The 10433-nt window shown below is 39.0% G+C and overlaps 1 pseudogene; it reads right to left on the bottom strand.

The window, feature by feature from the left end:
* Positions 1 to 1968, bottom strand: part of LOC122236339 — a 31641-nt pseudogene extending 29673 nt beyond the window's left edge.
* Positions 1969 to 10433: the final 8465 nt, after the last annotated feature.

A 10433-nucleotide genomic window follows, 5' to 3' on the forward strand; every position in this document is an offset into this window, starting at 1 on the left:
TTATCTCTAAAAAGGCAAAGGGGTGAATCTCAGGTTAGGAAGACTTGAAAGCTATTTCTTACATTTTTAGTGCCATTATTTCGTGTGTGTGTGTGTGTGTGTGTGTGTGTGTGTGTGTGTGATAGTTATATTCTTGAAACTTATACAAAAATAGCTGCTGTTTAGCATGATACATAAATATTTTTACTAGGAGATAAAATGCTTGTTGATTGACATGTCACATACTTGGAATTTCAGCATTAAAATATTTTCATTTGGGTTAAAATTCATTTTCCAAAACTATTCTCCAAAGAAAACCAATTTACTACAACCTAGTAACATATTAGTAAATAACAGAAATTAACACGGATTAATTTATTTTGACTCTGGTTTTGTTTCGCAGGTGCTTGATAGATGGGTGAATGGTACACTTGTAAAAGATACTAGGATCTGATAAATATGCTAAGGTCATGGTGATGAAACGAATGATATACTGATAAGAAAAAGGGATTGCAAAGAAGTAGGTGTCCATCAGGAATTACGACTTATACCCAAGCTTTGTTTTGAGAAACGAGATGAATATAGTAACATGTTCCTTCTTTTCATATAACCTAAACATGGGCAAGCATATGTTCATACATAGGCTTGTGTGTGTGTGTGCACATATACTGATATTTATTAAAACCATCAAAAATTTTCTGTAAATGTATAAAATTTAGGAGAGTAAAATTAGGGAAAATACTTTGTGTGTGTGTGTGTGTGTGTGTGTGTGTGTGTGTATGCCTATATACATGTGTGTGTATATATATGTGTGTGTATGTGTGTATATATATAATATATATATTATATTTATATTATATTATAATAAAATATATATATTATATATAATATATATATTATATATATATATATAAACTCAAGACATCTAGAGTATTTTTTAGCCTCCAAACTCGGTTACCTTTACGTTATTGTAAAATTATTAACAAAAAAAATACATTTTAAAAAGACGAGACTTAGAAATTAGTGTTAGTTTATGCGTCAACACTTTAACTTAAGAGTTCTAATACTGATTTTTCAATTGAGCAACTATTTTTCTATGGAAAAAGAAATCAGTTTCTTCCCTTATAAAAAGGGAAAAAAAGGTGCCTTGGGTATAAAATCAAAATGTCTATAGTGTGATCAGTCACGAGCTTAGAAATGTCACTCTGCAACGTTCAGTCATTAATTAGTGTCTGGTGCAAAGAAGGCAGGTGCCAGGAGCTCCTCCTGTACTAGGCTAAGTGACAGCTTCCCAAGGATAAAATCCCACAGCCTTCTGTGAGGAAGAGGGGTAACCAGCAGGCAGGAAAAGGGGCAGAACTGAGGGAGGAAGCCAGGGAGGGTTATGCACTGAAGTCTACTGGGAAGCACTTTAATTTGCAAGAGGGAAGAGCTTCCTTCATGACTGCTGAATAGAAGAGGCCTGAGCCTGTCCTAGGAAAGTTAAGCTGCTTTCTGTGCATGAGCCAGCCTCCCTCCCACCCTTGAACTTGCGTGAACTCCTCCTGCAGCCCTGAAGAGTACTGGGAGAAGCGAGGATCACCCAGAGTCCCTACTGCTAGTCTCTGGAATACAAACAATGTTTGAAGTCCCTCTGTCCAGACCAAGTGGTTGGAGTCTTTGCGGGGTAAATTCCTGACCCAGACATGAAGGGAGATGCTGAGAGCAAAGAACAGAGCTGTGAGGATGAAGTTAGGGCATAGAATGTTGGCCAGGCCAGCCTGGAATATGAAGTGTGGAAGAACATGAGGAAAAGGATTGCAATAACCTGGATAATAAAACAAAAACAAAAACAAAAACAAAAAACACCAGCTAAATGACAGGGGCCAGTCAGGGTGGCTCTGAGAAGGAACTGACAAAGAGGTCACATGATAGCAGCAGGAACTGCAGGGAGAGCACCAGGCTGTATAAGCAGCTTTCCTCTGATCTCTTGGGATGCCTGGGTGACATTCCACAGAAAACAGCTCCTGGCTTTCTTCCCAGTACTGAAGGAAGCACCCGTTAGTCAAAATGAGCTTGTTTGCCTTGCTCTAAGACAAAGGCTTCAAAGACCCTGCCTGGGTCGATGGTCAGGAAACCACATGATGGTTTGGGGAAACTGGTTTTAAATTCGTAAGTGGACGGTGGGCGTGGGCCCTGTCTGGGCAATGGTAACCCGCTGATCCTCGGTTCCCGCTCAGGGCTCTGTGGCCGGTCCTGCCACTGTGTTTGGGCCCCTGCTTTGCTGGGCCCACTCCTCTCCTGCCCTCCCAGATCCTTGCGCCCAGCTCCTGACCCTCCTAGGCAGCCGTTGCCCAAGGCCTCGGTGAGGGGCAGACCCAGGCAAGAGCCTTCACATCTGCCCAAACACTTCCGTGGCCACCAGATGGGGGGATGAGGGATGAGGGCATAGCTGTGGTCGCGCTCCTTGGGGGAAGATATGCCGGCAGAGGGACTGGGTTTGGGGTGAGCACCTTGGCATGCTAGGAGCGGACCACCCTGCAACCCCGGACTCCATTTCCCGGGACTGAAGACTATTTTTGTTTTAGTTACCTGTCGTCCACCTCTCTTACCCATTCCAGTTTTCTTAATTATAGCATGCGTTTGTGTGCGGGGGTGTGTGACTGTGTGATTGTGTCGTGTTTGTATGGGCATGTGTGTTAACTTACTTTCTCCCATCTTTCCTAAAATGCAAGCTCCATGTTTGTTGGAAATTGCTTCACTTCTTGCCTTTTTGTTATAGAAATTTTTTAAGGTTTTATTTATTTTTGAGCGAGAGAGACAGCATGAGTCGGGGAGGGGCAGAAAGAGAGGGAGACCCAGAATGCCAAGCAGGCTCCAGGCTCTGAGCTGTCAGCATGGAGCCGGCCATGGGGCTCTAACTCCCCTCCAGTGCTTAACCGACTGAGCCACCCAGGCGCCCCTCTTCACTTATTTTCTTGTGTTGTATCCACAGAGCCTAAAAAGCATGCCTTGTATATGGGAAGCACTTAGAAAACATGTTGAATGGATGAAAGATGAGTACAAATGGCTTATCTATATTAGCAATCCATGTCTCAAGTGTATCCTGACCTACTTACGAGATAAGAAATGTATGGCTTAATATAGCATTCAAGATGTGTCTACTTAAAGACCTATATTTACAGGAAAGCCCGTGTAATATGTGTATACTGGAAAATGATACAATTTGAGTAAACTATATTAAAATATACATATTTTAAGTCAATCTAAAATGCTAGGTGTTAATAAAACCCCCATAATTTCAGTAGTTTTTCTTAACATTAGAGCAGTTACATTATTGAATAGGTGTGTTGAAATCTTGTGAAGAGACACAGACACATCTAGGTAATCCAGCCATCTGAAAAGTTTATGAGTATCAATAAAATCAGGTTTGCAAGCTTAGACTTTAAATGATGACGTAGGAGTCTTAGGATTCATGGTGTACAGAAACTTCCTGTGGAAAACATGAAGAGAAATAGTTGACTTGCAAATCAATATTCAAAAATTAAGATCCTGGGGCGCCTGGGTGGCTTGGTCGGTTAAGCGTCTGACTTCCGCTCAGGTCATGATCTCATGATCCTTGAGTTCGAGCTCCGCATTGGGCTCTGTGCTGACAGCTCAGAGCCTGGAGCCTGTTTCAGATTCTGTGTCTCCCTCTCTCTGACCCTCCCCTGTTCATGCTCTGTCTCTCTCTGTCTCAAAAATAAATAAACGTTAAAAAAAATTTTTTTTAATTAAAAAAAAAATTAAGATCCTTTGGGCACATGGATAATGATGTGAAAGCAAGTCAAGACATTATGGTTAAGGTTTTTGAAATTTGGCAATTACCGCTGATGATAAAGTTGTAGGAAATTTCAGTCTTCATCCCCAAAACTAAGGTCAGCCTCATATTGAACTATCTTTTTAAAAAGAAAATTAGGTAGTACTTGGTAATCCTTATGCCTGTGTTCAAGGATCATATGAAGGGGTGCTGATAAAGAAGAAAGCTTGAACCACAAGGCTGACTAAACAAAATCGCTAAGCTCTCTATTAGTCTCAGGAGACAAACAATCCAATGAGGTGACAGAGGGTTGCTGACTCAAGACATCCTTGACTTGCAGATTTGTCTTCAGTATCCTAAATAGGTTTTTAGGTTTGTGGTTGGCTAACATTAACAAAAGAATTCTGGGTTCTACAGTAGATTCGGAAGCACATAGGCAATGTTTATAACATTCCTCCATTCAGTATGGTGTCATATGCATTAGTTTTACTCACACTCAGCGTTTTACTATGTAATAGAAGGCATTCGTCACCATCCAAGACAGCTATAATTGACTCTCTGCAAGATGGTAAGTGTGTTTCAACACAGGTCTCCTTTCCTCTAAGGCTCAAACTCTACCCAGCCAAAATTAAAAAATGAGTACTTTGTCTAGCAATGACCCATGCTAGGGTCAGACCCATCCCATTTATGTCATTAGGGTTCTTTTCTAGCTAACTTTTGAGTCCTGCTAATACACATCCTCTAACAGTTTTGACAAGGGGAAGATAACTAAGTGATTGGACATACCTTCTCTGCAGTGCATTTATAAATGCAGCATTTATGAAGTCTTGTCAACATCTCTACTCACACTTAATGTACCCCATAAAATCGATACATGTTGTAAAAACTGAAGATCAAAAAGCTGAAGCTATTTGTTGAAAATTGCCTAGCTGGTAAACACCACAGCCAAAGTTCAAATATTGGTTGTTTCACTCAAAATCTCTAACCAAATTTGCTAACCAAAATGTTACATTGTGAGGTCTGTCTTAGTGTTTGTTTTTAGCAGAATCTGGAAACTGGTAGCCTTAAAAGGAATATAAAGTGTTTTTATTGATAGTTACATTGATTATACAAATAATTGCACATTGAATACTTAAGGAGATTATATAATCAACAGGGGCTTTATCGCAATAAAAATGCCACTGGAAAGCTTCAAACAAAAATTATAAATCTTAAAAAAAAAGCAAAATGGGGGACTTGATAACCACTCAATCTAAGAAGATGGGAGGCATCACAAATGGAATAAGAAAACTGAACCCAGGGTCAGAAATTAAAAAAAAAAAAAAAATTAAAAAAAAAAAAAAAAACTTGAATAGAGTATACACAAGAGCCTTAGAAATATAAGACCTTGGGGCACCTGGATGCCTCAGTCTGTTAAGTGTCAGACTTAAGCTCAGGTCATGATCTCGCAGCCCATGAGTTCAAGCATCGCGTCAGGCTCTGTGCTGACAGCTCAGAGCCTGGAGCCTGCTTCGGATTCCGTGTCTCCCTCTCTCTCTCTGCCCCTTCCCTGCTTACACTCTGTTTCTCTCTCTCTCTCTCTTTCAAAAATGATTTAATGTCAAAAAATTAAAAAAAATACATGATCTCAGACACCTCTATAAATTAGGTTAAAAATAGTTGACGCAGGATAGTCTTTTGTTTTTGTTTTTGTTTTTTTTTAATTTTTTTTAACGTTTGTTTATTTTTGAGACAGAGAGAGATAGAGCATGAACGGGGGAGGGTCAGGGAGAGAGGGAGACACAGAATCTGAAACAGGCTCCAGGCTCTGAGCTGTCAGCACAGAGCCCGACGCGGGGCTCGAACACACGAACTGTGAGATCATGACCTGAGCTGAAGTCGGACGCTTAGCCGACTGAGCCACCCAGGCGCCCCAAGATAGTCTTGAAATTGCATCTCGTTTGTGTGTGAGAGAGCGTGCGATGCAACTGAATAAAGCCTATTGATGAAATACAAATAAGGTCCTATATGATTAGAAACTGGAGGAGTGATGATCACTTTCGGGTGGACTGCATGTTGGTTTATATGAGAATTTTCCCAGCATTTTAATATTTTGTGCTCACAAGCACCAATATTTGAATGCAACTGTGTCAGCTGAAGGCAACAAGCACACGATGCAGATCCACTCCACGTTCTTCCTTTTTTTGCCACAAGCTTGGACTTGGAAGTGCTAGCAGGTGGTCACCATTAGTCTCCCCACAGTTCAATAGCGTCAACTCTTCTTCCCACCCCCTCTGTTGAGCTATCTTCACAATTTAAGATCATGTATTTGTAACAGTGCTGCCTTATTCGATGATCTGCCATGTCTTTACCTGTACTAGTATTTTTCCTTAGTAATTATTGTTAGGATTCTGGCTGTAAGTTCCATTGATACTGAGGACACTGTTCTAATCCTATTGTTCCTCATAGGTGTTTGTTTCAGCAACATGTGAAATTTTTAGCAACATATCCATTAGATACATGATAAATGATAAGTTGTGCTATGGGAAAATTTTCAAGATAAATGTAGAGTTTTTCTTAAAAAAATACATAATAGTATGCATAGTGTGATTCCATTTTGATATGAAAGAGAAAAAATGAAACTGTATATAGATTTACTCTTGTATCACAGAATATATTTAAAAGATCTCCAGGTAGATAACACAAGGGTAACTACCTAGGTGTGTATCTCCCAATATTTCTTCCTGAAACTAAAAAGAACAAGAAAAAGAACAGAGAATGTACTAAAGTCATGCTTTTTGCTTTCATAAGTTGAAAATGGAGCATGCTCAAACTTTAAAATAAAAAAAAGGGGGGGAATAAGTAGAGATGTTATTAGATCCCAGTGGACACTATATCTTAATCCTGCCCTGCTGCAAAGCTTTGTGTTTAAGAGAGCAGACAGAAAGAGGGGGAGAGAAAGGGATGGAGGGAGAGAGAGAGGAGGGGTGGGGGAGGAAACCCTAGAAGGGAGAACAGGGGAGTGGGCAATAGATCTAAAGTTAACCTAAAACTATTGCCCTTAAGAGTCTGACAGCTGTAATAGTAAAAATACTTTTTAAAAGTAAAGTGTTCTGAACGATCACAGCATGATTTTCATAGAAGAAACTTAAGTTCTTGCAATGTGAATTGGCTGTCTTTGAAACACATAGCATTTGAGAAAAAGAAAAGAAAAAGGAACAGTATCCCTTGGGGAGAAATAATATAAGATTTTAAAATACCATTTTGAGTATCTTTAAAAAAAAATAAATGAAGACCCGAATCTACAAATTAAAGGGCAAATAGAAAATTATCTCAGAATGATTAGGTCTTAGAAGTATCCTCATGAAACTATTAAACTTTGAAGATAGAGATGAAAAAAATATTCGAGTTCTTTAGCCAAAAAAGATCAAATAGCTTACAAGGCCAAAAGGATGAAGGTGATATTCAATTTTTTTAAAAGCAACATTCAGAGCAAGACCGTAATGGAGCAGGATATGCAAAAGATCATTAAAAGAAAGTGTGAACCAAGGATTTTATATCTAGTTAAACATTCCTTAAATAAGAAGGTTATGGAAAAAGTTTTAAACATCTATGAATTTAGGGGATTCTTGACTAATGAGACCTTCTTAGGGAAACTCGAATGAGCTCCACTAAAACAAGAGATGCCTGGGGAAATTTCAACAAAAGGACAGATACCGAGAAGTTTAATATATGCAATTTAAATTTAATGCTAAAAAGTGGGGATGGGATGGACTGCTAATGTACGAATTCTATGTAGGGTGGCATAGTACATTTTTTTTTAACGGGAGGAAAAAATTCAAAGAAGGAATTCGAATGAGAGCATTAATTCTTTTTAAATTGATGTATAACATTCTATTAAAGTATACTCCTTGACACATGTATAGGCAATAAATAGGAAATAAAAAATGCCACTAAAATCGGGCAAAGCAGGTATTAAAAGTTGGAGTACGAAAAAAAAAAAAGGGTAGAGTGGGAGAGAGCCAAAGCATAAGAGACTCTTAAAAACTGAGAACAAACTGAGGGTTGATGGGGGGTGGGACAGAGGGGAAAGTGGGTGATGGGCATTGAGGAGGGCACCTGTTGGGATGAGCACTGGGTGTTGTATGGAAACCAATCTGACAATAAATTTCATATATTAGAAAAAAAAGTTGGAGTATGAAAACTGGGAGCTAAAGGGCATTGGGGAGCCAGGCTGGCTCAGTTGGTTAAGCGGCCTACTTCGGCTCAGGTCATGATCTCATGGTTCATGAGTTTGAGCCCCGCGTCAGCTCAGAGCCTGGACCCTGTTTTGGATTCTGTGTCTCCCTCTCTCTGACCCTCCCCCATTCGTGCTTTGTCTCTCTCTATCTCAAAAATAAGTAAACATTAAAAAAATTTTTAAAGGCCATTCACAGGGTATAAATACAAAGGTAATTAGAACAAAGATACAAACCTTCCAAAATATAGTTTTTAGTTAAGATTTAATCATATAAAGAAGTATAAATTAAAACACAAACCTGAATTATAAAATCTTGTTACAGAAATAAAACCAAACATACCAATGGAACAATAAATGGGAACGAGCTTAGCTTACCTACTAAAAAAAATAAAGATACTCAATTTGTTTACAGAACAAGGCCCGATTATGTTACTTTCAAGAAGTAGGCTGAAATTGATTTACAAAGGCAAAGTTTTAAGGAATGGTCAAATGTATGTTAGGCAAATAGAAACAGTAAGAAAGTAGGGGTAGCAGTTATATTATCAGACCAAGTATTATTTAAGCCTACAAGTGTTAACAATGAAAAGGAACATTTTTAAATGGTTAAATCCCATTGGAAAAAGATGATGTTGATAAACCACAATGATTAAGGTAGAGAAGAAACTTCTCTAAAAGACCTTAGAAGCAATGACATCATGGGACAAATGAGCACCCCAGTCTTCTCGATGTTGGTTTTTAAAGCCATCCTCAAATAAAATAACCAAGGCTCCTTAAATAAATGGTTGATTGCATGGCGAGAGGGCAAGATGAGTTTGGAACATCTTAGGGTATAAAAAAGAAAGTAGGAGGTGCTCAGTGTATAAAGGAGGCATTTCAATCAGACAAAACATTTTTTGATTAGATACATAGTTGGTACCTACTGTTAAACTTCATTCTTCTTGTTGCATTGTTTCCACTGTATGGATATATCAAAATGTTTGTATGCATTGCGTTGTTGATGGGTACTTGGCAGTTTCCAGTCCAGATCTATTTAGGACTATGTTGCTATGATTATTTTTGTGCATGTCTGTTAATCAGCACGTGTACATGTCTATTTTGGGTATATGTTTAGGAGAAGGACTGCTAGGTTACAGGGAATGATTCTGTTCAGCTTTGATAGATACCACCAAACAATTTTCTAAAACAGTCATCCCAGTTTACTTTCCCATCAGCAGTGTGTGAGTTCTATTTGCTCCATATTTTCTACAAATTCTGTAATCTTCTTCCTTTCTATGTTGGTCATTCTGACTTTTTTAAAAGTCAGTAAAGAGAGACAGATTATCTTAAAGAAGTGATAGTCAAATGACAGGAGACCTCATAGCAGTTACTCTGGAAGTCAGAAGGTAGTAGAAAATACATCGTGAAACAAGCCTCCCAGATTCTGTCCTTGACTTTCTGTAGCCTATCGGTAGCTCAACAACCTGAGTCATTTTATCAAAACATCAAGTCAGATCCTGTAACTCCGTCTCAAAATTATCCATTGGTTTTGCCTCTCATTTTAAGTGAATAGCCCAAATTCTTTTTAATTTTTTTTCAGTTTATTTATTTTTGAGACAGAGAGAGACAGAGCATGAATGTGGGAGGGGCAGAGAGAGAGGGAGACACAGAATTGGAAGCAGGCTCCAGGCTCTGAGCCATCAGCCCAGAGCCCGACAGGGGCTCAAACTCACAGACCGCAAGATCGTGACCTAAGCTGAAGTCGGACGCTTAACCGACTGAGCCACTCAGGCGCCCCCAAATTCTTTTAAAAAAAAAAGTTTATTTTGACAGAAAGTGCAAGTGGGGTAGGAGCAGAGAGAGAGAGAGGGAGAAAGAGAGAGAATTCCAAACAGGCTTCACACTGTCAGCGTGGAGCCCGATGTGGGGCTCAATCCCACCAACCGTGAGATCATGACCTGAGCTGAAATCAAGAGTCAGACGTTCAACATACTGAGCCACCCAGGCATCCCAAAGCCAAATTCTTCATAGAGTGTAGTAGGACCTTCGTGAATTGATCCCCTCTTATGCTTTGTTCTACTTGCTTATTTGACCCTGACCATTTACTCTTAATCACACACCAAGCATATTCCCTCGCATGTACTTTGAATAGGCTGTTCCTTGGCCTGGAAAATTCTCTCCCCCCAGATGTCTACATGGCTTCCTTGTCAAATATTTTCTCAAATTGCTTAAATAGCAACCTTCTTGTCATACCCTAGCCTTTTTCCTGCATTATTCTAAATTATGCCCATCTCAAATATGTTTTTTTTATCTTAAGCTCGTGTGATACATGAATAATTTGTTAATTTTTTAATCCACTATTGTGTAGCCACAGCTTAAAACGACTATCACATAAGAAAATCTTGAAAAATTAATCGTTTTTTCTCAGTGGGTTCGCCACCGGAACACAAGTGTGAAAATCACCACTAAACCTGAATCAAA

Source organism: Panthera tigris, chromosome A2 (genome assembly GCF_018350195.1).
Source record: "Panthera tigris isolate Pti1 chromosome A2, P.tigris_Pti1_mat1.1, whole genome shotgun sequence".
Classification (NCBI taxonomy): Eukaryota; Metazoa; Chordata; class Mammalia; order Carnivora; family Felidae; genus Panthera; species Panthera tigris.